At 41.4% G+C, this 27,240-nt stretch overlaps 1 protein-coding gene across 3 annotated transcripts in view; it reads right to left on the bottom strand.

Moving 5' to 3' along the window:
- TNC (tenascin C) overlaps positions 1-12,897 on the bottom strand; it is a 98,869-nt gene extending 85,972 nt beyond the window's left edge. Inside the window, exons 1-2 of one of the 3 annotated variants that reach the window (XM_011998478.1) lie at positions 12,330-12,545; positions 9,345-9,448 (exon numbers count right to left, since the gene is read on the bottom strand). The gene's annotated coding sequence lies outside the window, so the exon portion shown is untranslated. Of the gene's footprint in view, positions 1-6,937; positions 7,136-9,344; positions 9,449-12,329 lie in introns of those variants that run through there. The other 2 variants (XM_011998477.1, XM_011998479.1) reach the window with 2 other exon arrangements.
- Positions 12,898-27,240: the final 14,343 nt, after the last annotated feature.

Here is a 27,240-nt window from a genome sequence, read left to right as displayed (position 1 = left end):
GAAAGGGGGAACAGAAATTTAAATCAGGTGAACTGATTCACTTGTTTTAATTATGTTAAAGGATGGTTTGCATAACTAAGGTCGGGGTCCAGAGAAGCTACTGGCAATGAAACATCTTTATGATCTACAGGCAGGACAGGAAAAACTGCAGAAGAACCTGAAAAATAGAGATATGTCTAACCTCCTTGACTTGGCTTTAACTTAGCTGTGTAACTCTAAACAGCATTTTCTGAAGTGTAATCTACAACATGTTGATAGGTACTAATGTGAGGGAAAAAGATTTCCTAATTAAACATGTTTGGAAAATGTTATTTTAAACCATATATGATTTTAAGCCAAACAAATTACACAACTTTCTTTACTTCAGGATTTTCCAGGGTGTTTAATAGGTTCATGCTCGTTGGAAATCTCCAAGAAGGGGACAGTTTATAGAGTGTTTCCCAAATCTACTTGATTATTCTGTTTGAAGTGAGTCACAGGATTAGGATTAGGTTTGATGGCACACGATAGGGGAAGAACTGATAGGGAACAAATCCTAGACCCTTTCTCCTTTCATTTCCTCCTGTATTAGAAGGAAGCAGCGATATACCTATGACCTGTCTGGGATAAAATGTGAAGTCCTGTGTTAGAGAATCTTGAGCAATTTAAACTATGAGGCAAGTAAGTCAATATTTATACTGTGCCTGGCACTTTACAAATGCTGTTTAATCATGTTACCAACTGTGGGAATTAGGGAGCATTGTTTGTATTTTACTGGTAAGAGAACCGACGGCTTAAGAAGGTTATGTAAGTGGCCCAGTCAGCATTTATTTGAATCAGAATTAAGAACAGTCTTATAATTCAAAGTCTATGCTCTTTCTGCTATATCAAGTTACCTTTGAAGTAAGATTCATTGTTCAAGTTAAAGAATTAATATTTATCTACTAACTATCAGAGAGAAACTCAACATAATTAATATGAATAGAGTTGTTGGATTTGCAAAATGGAACAAGGTAGGATGGTGTTTGGGAATTGGGATTCACATAACTATTTTATTTATAGTCGTGAACTTGAGGGGACAGCATAGGCCAGGCGGACTATAACATCTATGTCTTAGGTAAATCTTTAAAGCCCCTGGAGAAAAGCCTGCTCTCCTTGAGTCTGACCTGGAGAGAAGGTTAATAAGTGAGAGGAAGATACAGTGAGAAGTAGCGGACGGGGGAGTTAAAAATCTATCATTTCTGGAAAACTGGGCTTCACACTATGTACTATCTAAAAAAAGCGTGGTTTCCAAGAAATCAGTCAAGGCAGGAGAGCATTTCAGAGGGGCTGGAAATTACCACTTTCAGTTTTGAAAGCATGGACTTCTATGAACAAACAACCTATTTGTATAAGTAAGGAAAGGAGGGAAAATTCCTTCTAAATAGGATCATTTAATTCAGCATATGGCAGGAAATTCAAGAAATTTAGTCAGAAAGAAATACAAGTCAGAGGAAGGCAGAGGCAAATGAAGATGAATCATACAAACGAATAACTTTTAATCATTATTCTGAACTTCTTTTAGGTATAGAGTTTAACATGATGTTTTTGGAGGGGAACTTACTAGTTGATTTTTTTTTCTGCTTCAATCTCTTTATATGCATAGGTATGATAATATCCACCTTGTTAGGTTAAGGTGACTGGAAAGTAAGTATAAAAATTTAGTCGGTTGACTGGAAGGGGTCAGTAAACTTTTCCTTAAGTGAACAGATAGAAAATACATTGAGCTTTGCAGTTAGATGATTTCAGTCACAACTATTGGACTCTGCTATCGTAGAGGCAGCAGCTATAGATAATACATAAACAAATGAGCATAGCAGTGTTCCAATAAAACTTTATTTACAAAAATAGGCTGCCACCCTGTGGTTTGCTAACCTCTGCTGGAATATAGTAGTTATTCAATAAATGACAGCTTCTATTATGAAACTAAATACAGATTGAATTAAACAGTAAGGAAACTAACACTTTTTTGAGTGGCTATTATATACATTTTTATGACAACTCTTATACTAAATGCTTTTTATTCATGCTATCATTTATCTTGTCATTTGTCGTGACAACCTGGTGAGTTAGGTATTATTATGTTTATTTGAAAATTAATTTGAGACTCAGGGAGTTTCCATGACTGGCTTGAGAGGCAGAGCTAGCTTTTGAATCCTGATTTATTTGTGGCTCTAAAATGTGTGCTTTCAACTACATTGAGCTACACTGGGCTGACTCCTAAAGGAATTTTCTTCAGTTCAGATAAGGTAAAAACTTAAATTTTTACTGTTCCATAAAGAAAGAGATCAGCATTCAAGTGGATACCTTGACTTTCCATTTCCCAGACCTTCAGCAGCTCTTTGGTGGCTGTGCACATGTAAGCACCAAAATATTTGACCTTTGTTTTTCTCCCAGAACCTCTGCTGGATCTCAAGTTTTATGCACTTCCTTTTTGGAGAATACTTAAGCCAAGGTGTACTGTTTGCAAACACTTATTAGCCTTGGGTAGATATTGGCGAGTTTCCGTTGGCATCAAATGGGCTTCCAGAATCTGCTGAGGCCTGGCTGCGCTCATCGATTGTCTTGGCCAAAAAGAGCTGCTAATTAGGATGACATCCTGCTTGTCTTTACCTCTAGAGCTAGGTTTTCCTTCCTGGGCATACCTATCATGTCCCAAGCAGTATGTTTGGATTTTTACTGCAGATCTAGATGAAAAAGAGCAAATTTGCAGTCTCTTTAAAATCTACGAAGCCCTGTACTCCAGTGAAGAATTTCCCAGACTACGTTGCAAGATGTTTTTAGGTAGACGTCCTATGGTCAGGTATGTTTGGAGATACTGGGCTAATGAAAGTTGAATAGATTAATTACAGCAAGATTTCTCAGATGATGCACTCTACTTCCCTGAACCATCCATTGGCTTCTAACCACACTCAGAATAAAATTCAAACTCCTAGTCATTGCCTACAGAGCTCCTTCTCTCCTTTCATTCAGATGTCTGCACAATGGCACATTCACCTCTCACCCCATCTAAAAGAGCACCCCTCTCCCCACCAGTCATTGTTTATCCCCTTACCTTGTTTTGTCTTTCTTCTCAGCAAATATCACTACCTGAAATTGTGCTATAAATTTATGTGATTCCTTTGTATTGTCTGCCTTCCCCCTGCTATGGTCTGAATGTTTGTGTTCCCTCAAAATCCACACATCGGAACGTAATCACCAGTGTGATAATATTAGTTGGCAGAGTCTTTGGGAGGTAGTTAGATCATGAAGGCAGAGCCTTCATAAATAGAATTTGTGCCCTTATAAAAGAGACCCCAGAGAGCTGCCTTATGTCTTCCGCCATGTGAGGACATAGAAGGTGCCATCTTGATCTTGGACTTCCCAGCCTCCAGAACTGTGAGAAAGTAATTTCTGTTGTTTGTAAGTCACTCAGTTTATGGTATTTTGTTGTAACAACTTGTACAAACTAAGATACCCCACCATAATGTAAACACCATGAATAAAGGGATCTTGACTGTATTAGTTTCTATTGTATCACCAGCCCTAAAATTTTGCATTGAATGGACATATGAGCTGTGCATTTCCAAGAACAGAAGGGTATCAAGTGTTCCCCAAACTCATTTGGCCACAAAATCCTTTTTTGGGTGATTTCCATGAGAATGCTTTTCCACATGACACACTTTTGGGAACTGCTTCTCTAGTGGGATCTTATCATCAAGAACTATTTGATCAACAAGTGACAAAACAATGACAACAACAAAACATTTATATTGAATGCCAGTTTCTGTGTTAAGCAACGCTCATGAACTACATCATTTAATCATCACAATAAACTTTTAAACTAGGTGCTACTACTTTGCTTTTAATATGGATAAGAAAAAATTAGCTTAAAGAAGTTAAGTAACTTGGCCAAGATCACATAGCAAGCAAATACCTCTCGGACCCAGAGGATTCTGATGCCGAAGTCATACTCTTAACCATTATTCATTTCTTCTCATGGGATGTGAGCTTCTCCATGTCCAAGATAGACAGCTCTTTGTCTCCATCCCTCCCTTGAGCCTGTTCTTTCTTCCTATTAGTTGTTGACTGATCTTTGTTTTAAGCTCCAGATTTTCAGCTATCTCTTGTGACTCAGCCTAAAATCCCCAGACAGGACTCCTCTGTCCTTGGTACTGGTTTTTCCAAATCCAAAGCAATTTGTGTTTTATCCTGAAGGCCACCTCTGAAAGCAAACACATTCCTTGAGGTCTGTGTTCTGAGACAGTTTCCTGTCCTAGGGCTGGGATGGTTTCCTCCTGTCACATGTTGTGTCACCACACCGCACATTTGCAAGCCAGTGGGTGAAGCGTGAAAACAACTTCAAGTTCTGGGCTTTCTGAGCAAACTGCTAAGGAAGAGAATGTCCAAATCTGGGACACAGCAAAGACTCCTATTAATTGCTAAAGATTAACTTTATTCTGGTTGTGCTAGGTTTCAGATAAACCAGATACAATTTTTTCTTTTAAGAACTATATTGTCAAGAGGGGCAGACAGTCCATTCCAGGATGATAAAGGAGATGACAGATTTAAAAAAAGAAACATAGGTAGAATGAGATGACAGTAAAGGGGCATCTAATTTACCTGGAAGAAGTGGTGCCTGAACTGAATTTTGAGAGAAAAATATGAATAGGTGAAAAATATAAAAAAGGATATCTAGGCATGGGGGAATGGCATTTACAAGGACATAAAAGGAATAAAAGGGTTGATGTGAAGAGTATGAATTACAGCTGAAGTACAGGATCTGTTTAGAGACCAGAAGCAAGATCATGGAGAATCTTGAATGTCAGAATATCTGTTTTTTTTTTTTTTTTTTTTTTTTTTTGTTTGTTTTTTTGCAGGCAGAGGAGAAGCATTTGGAATCTTGAGGCCTAGGAATGTTAACCTCTATATCTCAGGTTGAAGAAGGGGAGGGCTGGGTTGCTGGGGGCCAGTGGGAAAGCTGTTGCAGTGGCCCATCTGTGAGGTGCCAAGACCTGAACTACAGGGGTAATGGAGGTGGGGCAGGGGATGATGATGGAGAAAGTGGGGAGGCAGTGAACAGCTTTGCTTGTCAAGGCAGTAGAGACTACAATATTTTGTATGTGGGGATAGTAAGGAAAAAAGAATTAATCGAAGATGTTACTATTTATTATTATATCTGCTGAGAGGAATAGATTGAGAAGGGGGACAATGGATGAGTTTTAGTTTTGATCACATTGACTAATAAATGAAATTATTAGAATAAAATAAATTTGGAATCATTACCTTGAAAGACCCCTCCCTGGGGTGAAATTCAGGAGAAATTATGGCTACCCAATGAGTTAAGACAGCTAATCAAAACACTTGACTCCACTATATACATGGGAGGATGCTAAACAGAAACTAGTCCACTTTAGTGGCTGCCATAATTTTTTATTACTCATCAGGGAGAGTACAGATGGGTTGAGTGAACTTGTCATTGATAAGAAGTTGCCAGAAATTGGTGACACTGGAGTGTTGGAGGCTGTGGCAGGCAGACTCTAAGGTGACCCCATTGATACTGCCTCATGGCATTTTCATACGTGTGCAATTACCTCCCCTTGAGTGTGGGATGGCCCAGCGACTTTCCTCTAACACACAGAATGTGACTAAGGTGATGGAATATCCCTTCCATGATTAGATTACACAGGATTGTGATGTGCCTCTTGCTTATAGATTCTCTCTCTCTCTCTCTCTTTTTTTTTTTTTTTGAGATGTAATCTCACTCTTGTTATCCAGGCTGGAGTGCAATGGCTTGATCTCGGCTCACTGCAACTTACGACTCCCGAGTTCAAGCAATTCTCCTGCTTCAGCCTCCCGAGTAGCTGGGATTACAGGTGCCCACCACTATGCCAGGCTAATTTTCTTTGTATTTTTAGTAGAGACAGGGTTTCACCTTATTGGCCAGGCTGGTCTCGAATTCCTGACCTCAAGTGATCCACCTGCCTCGGCCTTCCAAAGTGCTAGGATTAACAATAGGTGTGAGCCACCATGCCTGGCAACTCTCTTTCTCATTGGCTTTGTTAATGTAAATGGCCTTGTTGGAGAAGCCCATGTGGCAAGGAACTGAGGGTGGCCTTGGACCAACAGCCATCAAGGAACTAAGGCCCTCAGTTCAATATCTCTCAAGAAATGGAGTCCAGCCAACAACCACATCAACAAGCTTGGAAGCTAATCATCCCCCAGTTCAGCCTTTAGATGGGACATCAACCCTGTCCAACACAGACAATAACCTCATGAGAGATCATGAGGCAGACAATCCAGCTAAGTTGTGCTTAGACCTCTAAAAACCATGAGATAATAAATGAGTGTTGATTTAAAGTAATTTGGTATGCATTAATAGATAATGAATACAGAGATACTAGTCATCCTTGGCTCAGTTCATATGAGTTAAGGCTGTTGAGAGAATAAGACTCTGTTCATTTTTCTTTTCTAAAAGAATGTCTTAATTCTGAAACTTTTAATATTGTCCCTGGCTTCCAAGAGCAAGAGTCAGAAGACCTGGGATTCCACCCTGACCCTGTTGCCAACTGGCGGAAGATCTTAGAAAGATCTTTCCCTTCTCTATGTCTCAGTTTCACCCTCTTTAAAATGAGGTATGCTAACCTAGGGCAGCAATTTACAAAAACATTCTGTTTTTTCCCCACAGAACGCTTTCATCAAATGAAATTTCATGAGGAGGCTCAGTGTACAAAACAGATATATGGAGGGGCTTTCATTGATATAAGTTGAGGAGAATCCCCTGCTTGACCTCCCTGTCTCTTCACAGCAGCTCCCAAATCTCCTCTGAGGTTCTTTTTAAAATCCAGTCTGAAAGATTCTGGCTTAGAGGCTGCCTGTGAACCCTTACAGTTTGAAAATTCTATGTTCCCTAAGGAGATTTAAGAAAATAGTAACCTACCTAGAAGTTAAAGCACTCCTCTGCAATATCTGTGCATCGACCTTCACAAGACCATTCCACAATCCTGGGTATCTCCTTTGGGGACTGTGCTAATGGTGCGTCTGCCCATGGTTGGCCTTTTTTTGGGGGAAAACGAACTCCAGCAGACAAAGCTCCTGCCTCCCTAACGTTCTTGACCTTAGTGGTGTACAGTCCAGTGTGGCAGGGAAGGCAATCATAGGGGTAATTATGACACACACAGTGGGGAACGGGTAGAGCTCAGTGGGAACCTGGAGCAGGGGGATTCCAGGCAGCCTGCAGGGCATTCATGGCTTTCCTTGGGCAGCACTTGCTTATGTGTGTCTGTGCTTCAGGTCTCGGGCTGGTTGCGGGGATGTGATGTGGATCGGGCTTTGCTCTCATGCAGCATAAAGTCTAGTAGAGAAAATATATTACATTTATGGGTCACATGCTAATCATTTAATTACAGTTTTTTCAAGAGGTGAAGCCTGAAGGAGCAAGCTGGAGATAGCAAAATTAACTAGTCTGTCAAAGAACACAAGGACCCAAAAGACAAGCTTTTGTCTCTTTCTTAGCTTTGCTGTGTCTAGTCTCTCATCAGAAGATGAATAGAATTAGGGTGCTGAGCATGACTTCCTTACTGAAATGGTTATAACCACCCTCTCAGGACTGGGAACCGGGTTTGATTTTTGACTCCACCAAGTACTTTCTGCATGGTATTGGGTAAGCTACTTAAACGTTTTCAGCCTCACATTGTGCATATTTGAATGGGGTGGGTGTTAAGACTTACTAGAAGCTATGGTTGACTAAATGGCATGATGCCTGTAGAGTCCTCAGTAAATATTAGCTATTATGATTATCCCCTAGGATTCTCCTAGGACAACATTTCAGACACATTCTTGTCGAAGTTAGCAGTAGCCAGCTTTAGGGTTAGAGGTGAACAATGGTTAATTCTGAAACAAAGCTATCTATGTTCAGAGCTCATGATGTATCTCTGGCTCTTGGTGTAGGGTATTTGGGGAAGATTAAAGGACCAAACAAAGCTATTTGAGTTGCCATGGCTATATCATGAAGGACCTATGAACTTCAGGAAATTTCAAAATTCTGAGACAACATAGCATGAAATATATATTGTTAAAATCTCCATTCACAGATAGACTGAAAATGCACATGGAAGGGATTTTCCATTCATGATCTGCTTTTGACTTGGACATTTTGCTTTTATTCTATGGTGAAGGGTCAAAGAGAGTAATGATGGTGATAGAGTTGTTTCTAAAGTGGAGGAGAAGCTGGAAATGTGAGACAAGGTGGAGGGAATGGAGTTTAGGCTTAGGGGCATAACTGAAAAAAGTCTGGCCACTAGGATTAGAATCAGGTTGGTACGCAGACTTTTCTCCTTTACAGAGAAGTCACAAAGCATGTATAGCTCCTGAAGGTAGGTAAGTTTACCATCTCTGTCTTTTACATTGAATAGAATTATGGCTGGGGTTTGTAGGCGGCTGGTTACATCACACTTTGAGGGGGGTTTTCCTCTTGGAAAGGAGCCTTCATCTAATGTTTCCCACATGTTGAAGGTGTTCAGACTGGACCGGGATAAGATTCAAGGGGATTCCCTACAATCTTCTCAGAGTGAGAAGTATTTGAATCATAATCTTCCTCTCCCAGGCTTCCCCTGAATTTGTAGCTCAATTTGTGGCTTGGAGCCTACAACCATTTCCAAATTGTCCTGGGATTCGTGGCCCCAAGGCCGATTTCACTTTACCTACCAATCAACCCTTTTAAAACCAGATGTTTGGCTCACCTGTGTGCCTACTTTTCTGAGATGAAAAATCAGCAGGAGTGACCTGACTGCTACCTCTAGTTTCATTCTTCTCTCTTCCAGGGGCTGAAATTTGAACTTTCCTGTTTCCAGGCAGAGAGTTGCACCACTGAGAGCTGACCTTTGCTGAGAACCATGAAAAATGATACATGCAGGGCTATTCTGTAAAATCAATAGGCACCAATGACAGCTGGGGTCTTCTCCACGATCTTGATCATTCACTGAAAGACACCATTAAAGGTTCTAAACTTGGTCAGCACAGCCTGACTTCAGAAGGCAATGTAGCACAGCAGAAAGAACAGTAGGGTATTAGTTAGAAAGCTTGGGTCAAAGCCAGCTCTGCCCCTCAATTACAGAAAGACCTCAGATGAGTCACCTAACTTCCTTGAGTGTTGATTTCTTTAGCCATAAAATTGAGCTAGTAATTTATAATTTGTAGTGTTAGAGTGAGAATTAAATGAAAAACTATTGGCAAACCCTCCTATTACATATGCCACACATAGCCCTCACTAGCAACTTTGTGTTTGCATGTTTTACCATCACAAAAGGACGTCTATTTTGAACCAACTAAACGTTTGCAACCTAGACTTTTTACATTTCAAACTGAAGTGCCTTCAGCATGAAGAGGGTTGCACTTTGGTCCAGTGGATGTTTTTTCTTGTAAGAAAGCACAGCTAGGTGTCTATAGAAATCTACAGAGAAAGAAGAGAATATGTGCTCTTAATTTATTATAAGCATTAGAAAGGGTAGGATTAAGGGGGATATGTTTTTCATCCTGTCATCTTGAATTCTCTTTCCAAATTCCATTCTGGTTATATGATCACGCTACTGCTGTATTTATGGGTGGCCACAGTCTGCCTGGAGGGGTATATTTAGTCAGAAAGGAAGTGTTTTCCTTCTAAAGGCAGGCAAGAAGCAGAGAAGCATTCAGAAGGAACATGGCAGAATGTACCTCTGACTTGGTGATCACGGGGACCTGGGTGTGAAACCTGGTTCTATCAATTCGAGTTCTGGGACCTTAGTAAATTTATTCAGTCTCCCTGTTCTTGAAGCCATCTCTTTGTCCAACAGATACAGTCCACACCTCAGAGACATGCTGTGCATGATCCCACCAAGGGCTACAGTTTAGAAAGTAGGCTCATTGTATATTTTGGCTATCATTGTCATTAGAATTAATTAAAATAGACTGTTAAACCTTTTAAATTTCTCATATATTTTCCTGTCTATTGCACTATTTGTGGACTTGCTTTTACTTCTGTTACAGATGGTGATTCAGAGGCGCAAAAATCCTTGTTAAAGGGTAGAAGGGCAACCAGAATGCACGCAGCCTGGTTTCATGATTTGTAACTGTGTTTTTTTGTCATTGGACATTCTGTGGCAATGTCACAGAGGCTAAGAGCAAAGGTATAAGTTTTAGACCCTGTGACCTCACTTCAACCAAAGCAGCCCTGCATTTACCTGTCATATACTGGGGTTTTGCCGTAAATTCATGTAATGAATATTTCCATCTTTAAAAATAAGTTTAAAAATCATGGTATTAGAACATTAATCTTGGACAACTCCTTGTAAAATGATAAACAGAGAAAAGTTTCCATTTATTGAACCCTTAATATGTGGCAGGTACTATGCCAAGAGTTTGCCATATATTACGTCATTTGAATGTTGCAAGAGCCCTGTGAGACATAGTTTGTCATCTCCATTATATGAGTGACAAAGCTGATGGCTGAAAGGTTAGTAACTTCTTAGAGTGGGGAAGGAGGAGGTTAGAGGGAGATAAAATAGAGAAACTAGGTTTTTAAAACAAAGCATAGAGGAAAAAATATTTAATGACTGTAGAGCTTGGCAACATCCCTTTCAATCCTTGTCCAATTTACTCTGTTTGAGCAAACCAGAGAATACTCATATTGTGCACCTTTTTCTTCCCTCCGAAGCAGTCACCTTCCTGAAATGCAAGGGCCAAAGCACGCTAACTTACATATCCTGCAAATGGCTTGTATGTGCACAATGCCAGAAACTCTTCACTGGGTTATCTAGGACTGAATAAATCTTCAGTCCTGAATCGGGCTTGCCTGGCTGGGGTGGGTAGTAGTTTTCCTTTCTAAAGCACATATGGGAAAGCTCTGTAAAAATGGGGAAAAAAGTCTACAAAAACATGAAAAAGAGGCATTCATTCTTCAAGTGGGGCTCCCTGTCCTGCTCTCCCTCCGGACAGAAAGCTTTCCAAAGAGTTTCCAACAGCATCGTACTTCATAGCTGTCAGCTTTAGAATCTGCAGATGCCTAAACACAAAACCTCCTGACATTCTGGAATCAGTATTTGACATTAACACCCAGCCCCGGGCTGCTACCTTTTCTCCAACCTGTGCCAACACAACCTCCTGCTTGTAAAATATAGCCAAGTCTCAGACCTGCCAGCCTGGTGAGACACCGTCAGATTGGGTGAGATAAAAAGTGGGGGTTGGGAGTGGGCTGAGGAACAATACACAAGAAACGATCCAACACTGGCTAAGTGCCTCTTTTAACTTCCAGAGTGATGGCAGTTTTTGGCAATGACAATGATTATCCAAACTTCCAGTTATTGAGCAGTCACTGCTGATCTTTCTATACCTCATTTTCTCCTCAAAACGACAGCAGACGCTATTGTCCCCATTTTAGAGATGGGAAAACTGAGGACTAAGGAGGCAATGTATCTTTCTCAGGGTCGTATGCATGGTGGTGGGGAGAATACCAAACACCTCTGGCTTCAAACATAAGCTCTTATTCCTCTTACAACACTGATGGGTGAGAAGAAACCCTGCATTCTTTCCAAAGTACACCAGGGGCAGTAGGGTTCCCATACCTGGGGGAAGTTGTTGCTCAGATCTTTCTGTGATGAGAAGTGAGGAGGAGGAGGTGATTCTAGAGACATGTGGGATGCTGCTGGCTCTAGGCACCCCAATAAAGCTGTTCTCCACCACTTTCTAGCTGCCTGTCAGTTACTCATCTGGCCCAGGAGCCACCTCCTCTCTTCTGTCCCCCAACTCTCATCTCCAGGGTGAATATTTTGAGGACCAAATGAGGGAATGGGTACAAAACTGTTTGTAAACTTTATGTAAGGTCTGTTTAGATGTAAACTTTTGTGTTCTCCCTGCACTCCTCTATCAAAGCCCCTCTAACCCATCCCAGGGGCAGGCTATGAGCAAACTCTACCTTAAAACTCTACTTCCCTAACCCTCAAAATGAAATATACATACAGGTGAATCAGTCAGGCTAGAAGTAGGGGGGAAGTTTAAGAGAAAATTCTTACTTTTCCTCTGCAAAACAGCTGAAGATAACAACTTTACGAAAAGTTCCTTCCAAGTCTGACTATTCATAAAGTTAAAACAAACAAAATTACAAAACCAGAACAGTCAAGGTGCATCTGATCACAACCAATACACACTCATTTTTTTTTTTTCCAGCAGCGGAAAAAAACAAACAAAAAAAACCACCCAAACGTTTTATAATTATAATATAAAACCACAACTTATTTGGTACCAGGAATGCAATCCGTACATCATAAGGATCTCTAGTGATGAGGGAAAAACAGACTTACCTCTCTGATGGGGGAGAGACCTAGATCCTTGGAAGAAGTACCTGGAGTGGGAAGCAGCGGCGGTTCCCACGTGCGCGGTCCGGAGTCCCCCAGCCGCGCCGCCTTTGTGCCCACGGAGGCGGGGGCGTGTGTCTGCGCGCGGGAGAGGCGGGTGACAGTAGGCAGGCTGTGGCCAGTGCAGCCAACTTTGGCTGGCTTATATAGCGAGCTCCTTCCTCTGTAATGGGACGCCTCGCCTCCAGACATCCTTTCCCACTTTTTCAGTTGGCGAATTAAAGGAACAGCCCTCCCAGCGGAACAGGGTTAGCTCATGAAAGACGCACTCACTCCTGGCTCTCGGCCAGGGAAGGAACCCATTTGCATACAATTTATGGAGAAAGTAGGAATTCCCGCTTCCCCTCCCGCCTCCCTGCCCCCGACCCGAGTAGTTGTTAGTGAAATGTGATTTTTGCTTTGCTCCCCACACGGGTTTTCTAATTGTGAGACGGATGCCCCGGGGAGCAAGAGGGAGCAGGATCTGCAGCCCTGGCTCCCCTCCTGTACTTGGTCAAGCTGGAAATGGGACCAGGGCTCGCCTAGGCTCTGGGCAGCAGCTGCTCAGTGGCACCTCGGAGTGAGTACAGGGACTGAGCCCAGTTCCTGGAAAGAGGAGATAAAGCCCTTCAAAAGCCTGGGGCGTTTCAGGTTTCTCTGGGCCAGCGGAGAGATAACCCAGGATTAGGTCTCAGCAGGTGGGGACCGTGCAGGAGGCTCATATCAGCCCTGCTTTTCTTATGTGGCAGCCAGCCTTGCCCAGCTGCTGGGAGGCATCTTTGTTCTAGCCCCAGTGTCCTACAGGGCAGTAGCTTTTTGACATTGTTCATGCCCTGTGCCTGGTGTGGTCTTCTCAGCTTGGGTCTCCAGGGGGAACGGTTTCTGAGGTTTTCTCTTAGTGCTGAAAGGCGTCCCTCACAGCCTTTTCTTTAAAGAAAAGCAATAATTAAAAAAGGTAACAACCTAATCCTCAAGCCATAAGCTGCGCCTTTGCTTTCCAGCCTGCCGTGGATTTCCTCCAAGCTCTGAGTCATTCGTTCATTTGGTGGTTAGCATGCGCTGAGTATCCGCAGGGCATACAGGGGCATTTAAGGGAGTGGAGAAGTAGCACTTCATCCGCGCCTAGAGACTTCTGAGCCTGTCACAGAGCATAGTAGTTTGTGACCGTGGAGGAAAATGAAACATCGAATGTAATTCAAAATGCAACTACCATTGAGCCCTCCCTTATTAAGTCTTTAATAAGGTGCTGTGCAGGGTACTTTATGAACACTATTTTTGTTCACGATTTTTATTATATCCTTGCAACCAGTAAGTAGGATAGGCACAAGTGTCTCTTTTTCACAGAAGAAAACTGAGGTTTAGAGAAGCAATGAAACTTCAACAAGGGAATACACCTGGGAAGTGTTTCTATTACAACACTGGGCTCCAGAGTTCTATTACACGTTACTATTTAGGAATAGGGTATGAGGATATTCAAGCAATGTTTTATGCTGTATTAGATTGTTAACACGATTTGTGTAGAAATCACAGCCATATTTGAATATGGAAAATATATTTCTTTGCTCCGTAAAGCTAATTAGGAGAGACCTTTGATTTTTTAAAAAATAGCTACTAACAATGGAGGTGTCAATTATTCACTTATTTTCAATATTAAATGATATCATCCCCACAGTTATTATTGTTGCTATGGGCCTCAGTTTCTCTGAAAAAAAAAAAGACATGATTAGGTCATCCTACGGTGCTTTGGCTGTAGTATTTTAGGATTCTCTGCTAAAGTGACCCCTCCCAGAGAGCCAGAAAGCCCATAAATAGTCATGTCATAAAACTGCTCATTTGAACTTTTGATCCATTTTGGCTGATTCAAATGTTGGTTGTTTGGGAAGTTTTACATTCTGTGCTTTAGCCAAAGGATATTTCAGTAGCATGAAGCTGTGTCTCAACCAGCAGTGAGTGGTTCCATGCCTCCTGGCTTTCCTAAGGCTACTGAGTTAATCTCTTGGGTTAGGGAGTAAAATATTAGAATAGTGTACAATATATTTCCTATGGTATATAAACTATATTTGTATATAACATATAATCAATATATTTATAATTCTATGTGAGTTTTTAAATAAGACAAGAGCACATGCTAGAAAACTAGATGATAGATATGGCTTTTTTGGGGAATGTCTCAAACTCGAACTCCTCTCCCCAGTTCTCTTAAGATTCTACAGTTATTGATTAGTGTCTACCACAAGTGGCATGGCCAATCACAGGGAAACTAAAGCCAAATATGTCCAGGCTGGCCCTCAAAGCAGGAAAAGGCTAGTGGAGGTGACAAACAGGAATACTATTGTGGATTAAGTTAACAGCTATCATATAAGTATATTCTGATAACATAGAGAAGAGATGATTTATGCATTTTTAGGAGAGGCTACTTGTAAAAGGTATTTTCTCCAAAAAGCTATGTGGCATCTTAAGCTATATAGCTTTTTGGCATTTGAGTAAGGAGGGCCCAGACAAGGACGTGTTTTCCATCCCTGTACTGTTCACAGTGTCTGTTTCTGGTAGATGGGTCCATATGCACCATGTACTCTACAATACTCCCAACCTTTTTTCATGCTAGGATGATGCCCTAGGCTCCTCACCTCCATGTCCTCACATCTACTTATCATCCATTTCTGATCTGACTTCACTATGGAGCTTCCTAAGTGGAAGAAATCCATCTAGGAAGAAATGCTTCTATGCACTATGGCATTTGTAACTCTACTAGGACATCCATTGCATCAACGTGGTATAATTAAACATGTGCATGTCTAGATTTTCCTTCTAGACTCTAGGCTTCCTGAGGTTGGTGATCACACTTGCTTTTTCTGTACCTGGCATAGAGCCTTGGGTATCAGAGAAGCTCAGTAAATGTTTATAGAATGAATGAAGTAATGGAGGAACAAATAAATGTTTGACATGTTGTGCTTTATAATTAAATTCTTCCTTTTACAACCATAGAACCTGGATTATTGTATACAATGCTTCCATCGCACAGATCAGAAAATGGGGCACTGAGAGGAAGAATGACTTGTCTGAAGCCACTATGCCTGCTTTCCAGGAAGAAAACTGTCACAGTCAGAACTGAGTAACCAAGCCACACTAGACATTACAGCAGAGGAAGTGTATGGAAATGAAGAACCATTTATCCTCCTGTTTGGCAGAGGCCATACCTCTTGGCATCTGATCCCTCATGGTTGCATCCTTCTCAGAAGCATAAGCACTTTTTTCCCACTTGAGAGGGTAGAATGAATGCGTGTAAACACCACCTCTGCACAGAGCTTCCTGCCAAAGACTGATTTCATTGTTGCTTGTTTGCAATTTTCATTCAGGACTTGTTGGTGGAGGCTGTGGTTTGGAGGCCAGAGGAATGTCGGGGTTTGCCTCAGGTGAGATCATTCTCATTTCCTTAAAGGTCTGTTAAATGTAATACTTTTTCTTCCAGACAGAACAGCCAATGAGTGGAATTTTGGCCAGGACTAGTGCTGAGGAAGCTGAGTGTCCCCTTCCCCATGGAATCCCCTGCTTCCTACTCTGATTACGTACTCCTTCACTGTTCCCAACCTCCTCCTCCTCTTCTCAGGATTCATCTCATCTGGTGTGCTAACGCCGGTCCAAAAGTCTCATGTAACTCCATAATCACCAGAAATCTTTTCCAAAGCCAGGATGGATCTCTGATCCCACACAGTGGGCCAGTCATTTAATTAAATGCATTTCGTTAGAGTCAAGGTTTCCCAACTTGCTTACAGATCATGGTTGAGTGGTCTTCTTTTCATCTGTTCTCACTTTTCCTTAGAAAACAAAGGACAAAATCAAGGTCAAAGACCATATGGAGTGTGTGGCAAGACATATGAGAGCGTCCCTGATGGATGGACTATGGCAATTTAGCTGCACCATCAACAAAGAAGCCATGCCTGGTCAGCAGAGCAGAGTGGAGAGCGTTGGTTAAGTGTCCAAATCTTGATGCTGCATCAATTCGCTGTGTGACTTTGGGAAAATCCCTTTTCCCGCTGACCCCCAGGGTCCTGGTTACCAAGTGGGGAATTCCCAGGGATTATAGAAACTCAAAACTCTCAAGTAAAATCTTTAAAGAAATAATTTAGAAGTCTCCAAGCCTTTGCACATTCACTTCCCTAGGAAGAACACTGCCTTATTGCCATGACAAATTCCTTATTATTTTTTTTTCAAGAGTTCCTTCATACTCTTCTAACAAAGTTTTTAATGACCTTCACATCCAGAGAGAAGGGTCTCTCCTTCATGCTCATCCACACCACCATTTTTTAACTTTTGGCATATTGCACATTTTATTTCCATTGCCTGTTTACCCTGCTAGATCATGGACACCTGAGGATAGGCACTGTGCCTTTCTGTCTGTTTGTCAGCAGTTCTGTTTGTTGCCAGCATCTGTTGATGGCTGCTGCCTATGCCATATTATTTGTTAATTATTTTGAATATTGTTCCTGCATATCATAGTTTTTAGAATAGCATATGACCTGTCGCAGATTTTGGAGGTAAGCAATAAAAACATTCTTGAAGTGACTTTTATGAAATGATTAGAAACCTTAACTGTGATCATCGATTTACTCATTCATTTGCCCAGCTGGTCTGTGAGGACTCCTTGAGGGCAAGGACTGTGCTTTTCGCCTGTACAGACCCAAAACACTTGGAAGTCTATTAATGTTCCCTTGAAATGATTGACTGATCAACTAATTGGCTGCATAGTGGAAAATATATGATATTACCACACAGTTTTGTGTTCTATTTGGCCCAACTGCTTTCAATGTGAATTACCTTGAGAAAAGCACGTCCCCTCTCTTAAGCTCCTCTTCTTCTTGGGATTCATCTGGTTTCCTGTTTTATAAAACTGAGATAAAAATCTGTACCTTGAGTACCTTTCAAAATTGGTATGAAGACCAAGAAAGAGGGTATAAGCAAAGTGCTTAGCAAACTGGGATGCCCTATGTAGAGTTTTTTGATGCTAAATGATGTGGTTCCCTTCCCCGCCCCACAACCCCCAAATCCCAAAAGATAGCTCAATCTCTCCATAGCTGTATTGTGCTTATGAAAGCATGGAACCCCCACTTCTATCTGAAACGCTTCTGGGCTTTACAGGGACTAGCAGCAGGAAGAGGGGAGTTGAAGCCACCTGGTGCTGTCTTGTTAAAACATTCTAAAGACTGCCTCTTTGGAGGTTGAAGGGAAAGAGGGAGAATTTAAAAAACTAGCATTGCCCAAGCTAAATTAGAAGATCTGGAGTTGTATATTTCCAACAGAGGGATGGGGAGGCAGTTTTGATCATGTTTACCGGTCTGAGCTCAGGCTGTGGTGATGAATACAAATGGGTCAAACCATCTTGGGCTTAATGCAGGTCACAGAGGGAATATATAGCTTTGAAATCAATCCAAATTGAATTTCTTTCTTTGATTTTCCACAGCTGGGTTGGATACTTGTGAGGAAGTATAATTTGCTTCTTTTCCTTCTCTCTTAGGTTTCTTAAGATTTATTTTGTGGACCACAAAGAATAACAGTGGCTAACGCTGATTGAGTATTTCCTGTGATCTAGGCACTGTTGAAGCAGTTTGGATGTATTAAATTATTTAATCTTTACAATGAGCCTATTGGGTTAGTCCTATCATTGTTCCCATTTTGCAGATGGGGGGTATGAGACATGAAGAGGTTAGAGAAACGACCAAGGTGCATGGGTAATAAATAGTAGCAAGAGGATTCAAACCCACCAAGAGGACTCCAGCTCCCAATTTTCTATTATTGTCAGTGCTTTCTTATGTATTTAATGTAACAATTGCCCAAAGGCAAAGATTACATTCTTCGATTCGTGAACCAGATTGAGTGATTTGGCGCTTGTGCATAAAGATCTGATGAGGCAAGATTTTGGTTATTTTGCTTTGTCCCTATTTGTGCTAATCTTGGAGTTTTGGGATTACCTAGCATGGACTTGGTTTCAAACCTTAATTGAACCAATAGTAGCTTCAAAAAGGAGTAGGGACTTGGGTAAATTACTTAACACTTTTCTTATAGGTTCTCCATCTGTAAAACGGGTACTCCTTGGAGCTAGCGTCAGCATTAAAAGAACAATACTTAGTCAAAAGTTTATGCTGTTGCTTGTTTGCCACATTGTAAGTAATCTCAAAATGGTGGCCTTTGGCTACTGTAGATAAGTCACTTATTCTACTCTGAGCCTTTACTTTCTCATCTGTAAAATGATGGAAAAGATAATGTCAGAGGTATGCTTCATAAATGTGCTCACTAAAATAAGAAGGGTTAATAAAACAAAGGTACATGCAAATAAAAATATACAGCTCTTTTCATCATGGGACATAAGATTTTCAGGTTGACTGAACTGTACTAGTCACCCTGTGTGCTCTAATGTTCTTCATAAATTTCCCCTCCATCCTGCTACACACATGCAACACACACACACATACACACACACACACACACACACAGAGAGAGAGAGAGAGAGAGAGAGAGAGAGAGAGTTCATTGAAATGAGTATTTTCCTGAAAGGATGTTTAGTATTGCTCTGAGAGAGAAATAGTTTGAACTTCCTTTGAAAAGTAGAATGACATTTGCCCATCCAGTCAATAGGAGGTATTATTATTTTTAATTGTCTTTCAAGCCTTGTACATTCTGTTTCTCAGGTGGAAAAATTTCCCTGATTCAGAGTCAGCTGGGTGGTTTCACTTGCCTCAGAGCCAGAAGCTCCCTCGGCAGGGTCTAGAGGTTAATGGACTGGCATCACATAGGTATTTGTGTCCCTCTCCTCCTTAGAAAGTACTCTGGGCTGGCCCTTTGTCTCTTGCCCTTCCTAAGGCGGAGAGTAAATTGACCCTCCTTATTTTAGTGAGCACATACTGGGAAGTCCTAAGCTTGACTAATTCCTTGCCCCATAGCCTTCCAATGGTAGGGGTGGTAACAAATACACCCACTTGTATTTGCTAATAACATGACAAGGCGTTGGCATTATCTCAGTCCTCACACCAGACCATTCCCCTATTACAAGTGAGAAAACTGAGGTGAGGAGAGATCAAGAGACTTGCTGAAAGTCACACAGCTGGTATGTGGTCTCACAGAAGGTCCGCACATGAAAATTACTGGGCTACTGGGCTCTTCAGGTTTCCATTGCAGAACCATCTATAAAGAGTATTATTTTATCAGTTTTATGGGGTATAGTGGTATAAAGAAGAAACTCATGATCTGACACTAGACAGATGGGATCAATCTTAGCTCTGCCATTTATTGGTGTTTGACCTTTTTCAATTTCCTTCACTTACGTGACTCCATCTTGTATCTGAGTCTGTAAAAGAGGAGAATACTTACTTCACAGGGATAAAGGAAGGGTCATGGGAAACTGAATAAGGATTCCCAAGATGTGTGTTCGAATCCATGGAATCTGTGAATATTATCATGTATGGCAAAAGGGACTTTGGAGCTGTGACTAAGTTAAGGATCTTGAGGTGGGGAGTTTATTTTGCATACACTTAAAAGTGTCCTTATAAGAGGAAGGCAGAGAGAGATTTGACTACAGAGGAGGAGAAGGCAGTGTGACCAGGGAACAGAGACTGGAGTGGTGTGGCCTCAAGCCAAGGAATGCCAGCAGACACCAGAAACTGAAAGAGGCAAAGAATGGATTATGCCCTGGAGCCCCCAGAAAGACCAGGTCTGTTGACAACTGGATTTTAGCTTACTAAAACTCACTTCAGGCCTCTGGTCTCCATAATTTTAAGAGAATACATTTCTGCTTTATTAAGTCGTTAAGTTTGTGGTAATTTGTTAGAGTAGCAATATAAAACTAATACAAGAAATAAATGGGAAAGTATCTTTGCCTTGTGCATAACAGGGCCTTAAAAACAGTAATGTTTAACTTGAACTCATGGAGATAGAGAGCATAAGGATGGTTACCAGAGTCTGGGAAGGGTAGTGGGAAGGGGAATAGGGGGTGGGCATGGTTAATAGGTAGAAAAAATAATTAAAAAGAGTGAATAAGATCTAGTATTTGATAGCACAACAGGGTGACTATAGTCAATAATAATTTAAATGTACATTTAAAAATAACTAAAAGAGTATAAGTGGATTATTTGTAACACAAAGGATAAATGCTTGAGGTGACGGATACCGCATTTTACATGATATGATTATTAAACAAAACCTCTCATGTACCCTGTAAATATATACACCTACTATGTACCAACAAAAATTAATGAATTTTTAAAAATGGTAATGGTTAGTATTCGTCCAAGAGATTATTTTTCTGGGAGAAATGGCATTAACTTACCTTGAAACTGGAATGCTTTTCCTTAGAGATGTAGTTCTATGATGTAAATGCACATCGCTAGATTTTCAAGTGGTTTTTTTTTTTTTTTTTTTTTTTTTTTTGGCACAGCTCCTTTAACATGACATTTTAGCTGTAGGCTGAAAGACAGAGAAGGAAAGGGAAGTTGGAGGGAGTTGCAACCTCCATCATTAGCCTGATAGTTTTGAAGTGGCCTGTTGACATGGGAACTTTGCAGTGTTGAGTGGTTTAGCCCACAGTGAGGAGTAAATCTAAACTTATACACGACATTCCTATCATTCCCAGGTCAGTCTGAACCCAGCAAGTGGCAGGCTTATCTGGGTCACTGCTCAACCATAATTCAGAGGATCCACCCAGAGCACACTTTGACATGTGTGAAAAGAGCTATGAGACAATCCTGCTCAACTTAGAGATAAGAAAATGGGGCCCAAAGCAGTTGCGTCTTGCCCACTCTGAGCTAAAATCCAGGTCTGCTCATCTGTGAAACTATGTTCCATGTGGAGGAAAATGCTTGCCTAGATTAGTGTAAGACCAGCCAAAACCAAAGGAATTTATTGCTTAAAAATCCTTTACATGGATTGGGCTTCTTCGCTTAGAAAGGACATATAAAGGGGACTGAGAGGAGCAGGTGAACACACACCAGGCTCTCTACTCCCTCTGAGCTTCCGTCAGCAGTACGATGTCCCTTCTTTCTCTCCCGCTTTTCTCCGGTTTTGGATGCACGTGGTGCTCTTATCGATGTGGCTGTGGCATCAGGGGGCCAAAGGAGCCCCTTAGTGAGATGCCAGGCAAGTTTTTCAGACACTGTATCAGAAAGCAGCCTCTGTAGGGGAACTTCAAAAAGACTTTCTAAATTCTTTGAAACACCTGCCCAGGCCCACATTGGACTCAACTTGCAGATGATTGGTATATGAGGAGTGCTCTTGAGTGAATATAGATAGATGACTCATCGTTTGAGGCAGATGACAGATTTCTCTCGTGGAAATACTTTATAAGGAAATTATGGTGAAGCCTTGATAATCCCCATGGACAGTAGTGGGCGGGGGCCAGGATGAATCAGTGAGACAGCTGCATTGTGGAAGACCAATCTAGGGAAGCTGACTTTGAAGTATATTCTGCCAGTGGCTCCTTTAAACTAGTCAAGTATGCCAAGGAGAGATCTTCTGAGAGTCTGGCTTAATGAGCGGAAATCAGTCACAAGTGGTTGCTTTTGAAGGAAGTGGAAGTACTTTGGCTTTTAGCAAGTTGCAATGTTGTTTGCTCAGTTAATCTAAGAAGTAATTCATATGAAATTGCTCGTGTTCAACCATATTTGACCTATAAAAATGATACTTTAATATGATTAAACCTAATGCAGTATAAGCCCTATCACCAAATCTGTGACAAAGATAAATTCTAGGCTAGACCTTGGCTAAATTTAAAAAGGTTTTGCCCACTGTCACTCTTGCAATGGAAAGACAGGCCAAGTTGGTGTGGGGCAGGGTATTTGTGAAGGACAGTGAGGTAGACCCGTACTTGCAGTTCTGACAGCCATGATTGGCAGATGATTTTTTTCTCCCATTTGTGGATACTGTACTGTGTGGATATCAACACCATGTGTAGAACCTGGGTAGAGCAGGAAGACCCCCAATAGAAGAGACGTCACAAGCTGATATTGCATATCAGAGTTCAGGTTTAGGCCCTTAGAGAGCCATGGAGACAACCAGATAGCAGGGGTAAAAGGCATGGTGTTCTTGAGACTACACCTGGGCAAACGTGTGAATGGATAGTTGCTTTCTAATGAGCCCCTTGGAAGGGAATGGAGTTTTACTCTATCACTTCTATGACACAGGGGATCTTCTGTAAATAGTGATTGTTAATTTTTATTGAGCATTTATTATGTGCTGGATACCATTTTTAGAAATTTGCATACATTAATTTCATTTAATCTTCATAACATTTTTATGCATAGATACTGTTATTAGTCCCAAATGAAGGCATGGGCAAGAGGAAGTTACTTGATCAATAATAAATAGCTGGTGTTGGATATGGGAGTAGGACCCAAAACTCTTTTCATCTTGCACAGGATCCTCTTCACTATGTTTTCCTGCAGAGGATGTTTGTATTAATCCATTCTCATGCTGCTAATAAAGACATAACAGAGACTGGATCATTTATAAAGGAAAGAGGTTTAATTGACTCACAGTTTCACACTGGGGAGGCCTCACAATCATGGTGGGAGGCAAAGGAGGAGCAAAGTAGTCTTAGCTTACATGGTAGCAGACAAGAGAAATCATGTGCAGGAGAACTCCCCCATCACTTTTGTTTGTTTGTTTGTTTTGTTTTGAGACAGAGTCTTGCTCTGTCGCCCAGGTTGGAGTGCAGTGGCGTGATCTCGGCTCACTGTAACCTCCGCCTCCCAGGTTCAAGTGATTCTCCTGCCTCAGCCTCCCAAGTAGCTGGGACTACAGGCACATGCCACCAAACCCAGCTAATTTTTTGTATTTTTAGTAGAGACAGTATTTCACCGTGTTAGGCAGGATGGTCTCCATCACCTGACCTTGTGATCTGTCCGCCTCGGCCTCCCAAAGTGCTGAGATTACAGGCATGAGCCACCGCGCCTGGCCTGGGAACTCCTCTTTTTAAAACCATCAGGTCTCATGAGACTTATTCACTATCACGAGAACAGCATGGGGAAGACCCACCCCCATGGTTCAATTACCTCCCACCAGTCTCTCCCATGACACATGGGAATTATGGGAGCTACAATTTGAGATGAGATTTGGGTGGGGACACAGTCAAACCAGATCAATGTTTTACTGCTTTACTTTCCTTGTTGAAATAAAGAAAAAGAGGAGGAAGCAAGGAAAGGGCATGGTAATATTTATTTCTATTTATTTTGTTGACTAATTCTTCCAACCATTTCTTCATTGCACTTAGATTGATGGGATACACAGGTCCTGTGCTAATAACTGTTGGCAATATAGCTACAAACACAACAGATGCAGTCACTTTCCTCTTGGGCTTACCTTCTAGGGCAATGTTTCTCAACCAGGGATGGTTTGCTCTCTAGGGGATATTTGGTAATATCTGCAGGCATTTTGGCTGTCAGAATTTGGAGGTTTGCTACTGGCATCAAGTGGGCAGAGGCCAGAGATTCTGCTAAAAGTCTGCAATTCAGAGGATGGTCTCCCACAACAAATAATTCTTTGTCCCAAAATGTCAATAGTGCTGTTGGAATAATGCTGATCTAGTGAGGATGTAGGATGTAGAATCGTGACAAATGTCCAACATAGAGATTGAAAAGACCTGAATTTGGACCCTGGAATCACTCTAACATTTATGACCTTGGGCAGAATTAACCCAATAGACATGCAGTGGGATAGTGTGTGAGAGACATAGGTTTCATGAGTGGGATAAACACTCTCTTCTAATGCAGTGTCTTAGGAAGTGAGAAGACTTGAACTGATCATGCCATGGAGTACATTCAGAGAGGCTGTGTCCCGAGTGAGTCTCCAGGATCCTAATATCATAGTAGGAGATGGAAGAAGCAGAACTACTCACTTCTAAGGGTACAGACCCCAAAACTGAGGATATCTGCTATGGCCAGAGAGGAAAGGGGCATGCAACTGGTTCCTAAATGTTCTAGGCCATGTAAGACCTCTAGATTTTTGAATAAACCAGTGGACAAGAGAAGCAACACTCAACACAGCTGACACTGAATTTTCTAACAGTCGCTTGTATGAGAACTCAGAGGAGTGTGGCATGGTTGAAAGAAATAAAGAAATGAGATATATCTTACCCTCAAGTATTGTAATGTACCCACTATGGGGAGATATATATATATATCTCCCAGCTTCTGGCCAGTCACAGAAAATGGTTTTTTTTTTCTTTCTTTCAAAAGACAACAATTGCAGTTGAAGTAATAGCTTTCTCTGTTTTTTATGAAAGTTGCATGATGGGGAGATGAGACCCATGGGTATGATAAACTTTCCAATGCCTAAGCATTCTGTTTTGGATGCTAACCTCTAGTTAGGAAGTATATACGGCTTGGCTTATTAACTGTTTCCTTTGTGTATTAGATGTTCCCTTCTCCAAGGACCAGGATACTGAGACTAGAGGCTTAAGAATTTGTATCCAAGACCTCTGAGCCCCTTATTGCTGTCTGTCTCAAGCAATCCAATAGAAACAGCTGGTTTCCTTTGGGTAACTGAGAAGAATGCTCAATGTCAAAATCATTCCCCAAGACTTAAAATATCCAAGATTTAACTGGTACCTTGAACAGTGGCTGGCTCATAGTAAGCACTCTATAAATATTTGTTATAAGAATTAATCGCTGAATCTAATCATCTTTGAGGTGCTAGCTTGGATATGGAAAATCTGGCTCACAATTTTCCTTGCAAAAGAAGCCAATTAAATTCAATACAGAGTTATTAATTATCTACATTTTCCTGGAACAATAAAAATAACAGCCCCAACCTTTTGTTCTTGGTCATTAGATGTTGTATGAGCAGAATTGGCAGTAGAGTTGCCAAAGCCTGGAATCGTAATTTTGTTGGAGCTCCCATTCAGTGGACTGATGCCCCCTAAGGCATCAATATCTTTATTTTACGAATACTTATTAGATTCAAACATGTATTACACCTTGGGTGCAAGTAATGGGACCATGTCATAGGAATTGAAAGTTGATCCATCCAGCCCTGAAGGAGTTTATAACCAAAGAAACAGTCATTGCAAAACAATGTCATAGGTGCTGTGGTACAAGTCACCATAAGAGGCTAAGATTGGGACACAAAGGGATAGAGAATCTTGTATTTCCATTGCTTGAGTATTTTTAATGTCTGAAAACTCATTGTCATGGAAGGAACTAAAAAGAAAGTGCACTATTGTTTCCTATACATTGAGCATATTTTAAGTAAGTACTTACTACATGCCAAGCACTATGGGAGATTCTGGAGAGGCAGAGAATAAAGGAGGCAACCATTAAACACACAAATAGACAAACAAACATGTAATTCCAAAGAGTGATGAAAGAAAAGTCAATTGCCTGTGAGACACTCTACATTAGTTTCCACTTCCTGGATTTAGTTAATCCCATCAATCCTGAAAAGTAAGTATTTTTATCTGTATTTTGCTAAGGAGTTTACTGAGGCTTTCAGTTGTAAAGTGTTTTGCCAAGAGCCACCCAGCTGGTAAGTTTTGGAGCTGGGATTAGAAGCCAGAATTGTCCAATGCCAAGCCCATGTACTTCACTCCAAGTCCTCATAAGGGAGCCTCATGAGATATGAGCCACCCCATTCAGTGACAGTTTCACTAATTTATTAGAAGCATGCTTGTTAAAATGCATTCTTTCTATTCAGCCTGTTATTTACTTTACACTCCTTTAACATCTACCACCCATATAGGGGTTAATTATATACTATCTCATGTTGATTTATAAATGTGGATTAGTCTTGTTTAAGTAAGGACATGGAAAGTCTGATTCTCCCACTCAAATCCACCTACCTTCTGTCTAGGCTGAAGTTCCTATTAAATACTCCCTGGTTTAAAGCATAGACTTTGAAATTTTTATGGTGTTGGATACAGACTCCAAAGTAATGAACTAAGAGAACCAAATGGCTCTGAGTTTCTTTAAAATCATGCAGAGCTGTGTTCAAATCCCAGCTCAGTCCTTACTAGCTATATGCTTCTAGGCAAGACTTTCACACCCCTGAGCCTCAGAGTCCTTACCTATGAAACGGAGATCACACACCTACCTTCAGTGCTCTTTCGAGAGGTCAGTGAGTTAAAGTGCTTAGCACCATGCCTAGGACACAGAAAGCACTAAGTCAATGGTACTTATTATTACTTCTGGGTTTTCCTCTTTATTTGAAGGCTCTCACCTGAACCATCAAAGCTAGCTGCTCAACTTTTAATTCATTTCTAAAACTACTTAAGGAGTTGGAAACTTACTGTATTCTATTTTTTCTGGATTTTTTCCCCCTTGCTTTTAATAGAAAGGGAGTCTGATTTGTTCCACTTTTTCTGTGACAGTGGTTCTCAACTGGGGCCGTTTTGTTCCCCATTGTTTGGAAATGACTGGAGACATTTTGGGGTGTCACAACTAGGCTGGGTGGAGATGCTATTGACAACTAGTGAATGGAGGTCAGGGATGCTGTGTACCTCCTACAATGCACACGGCAGTTCCCTCCACACTTCTCAACAAAGAATTATGCAGCTGAAAATTGTCAATAGTGCTGAGATTGAGAAACCCTGGTTTATAGCAGCCAGCAGACCGGAGCCCGGGTGAGCTCCAAGATGATGTCATGCTGGGGGAGACCCACGCTGGCCTGTGGTGAGACACATTACACGTGGGGGATCGCACCATTTCCTTGCAGACCCCTCACCTCACCACCACCGCCGCCTCATATCCTGCTCAGGTCCCTCCTGGGAACCCAGGGAAACCTCGCAGCAGATGGGGTTTCGTTTAGTCACATTCTCTGCAGCCAGATTGTATTACATCGTCAGCAGCTCTGGCTCTGAGAGACCAAAGTTGCTTGATGAGCTCTGGGCTGGCCTTTCACC

The sequence above is a fragment of the Mandrillus leucophaeus genome, unplaced genomic scaffold (genome assembly GCF_000951045.1).
Source record: "Mandrillus leucophaeus isolate KB7577 unplaced genomic scaffold, Mleu.le_1.0 Scaffold572, whole genome shotgun sequence".
Classification (NCBI taxonomy): Eukaryota; Metazoa; Chordata; class Mammalia; order Primates; family Cercopithecidae; genus Mandrillus; species Mandrillus leucophaeus.
This window is presented reverse-complemented; position numbering and strand designations above follow the sequence as displayed.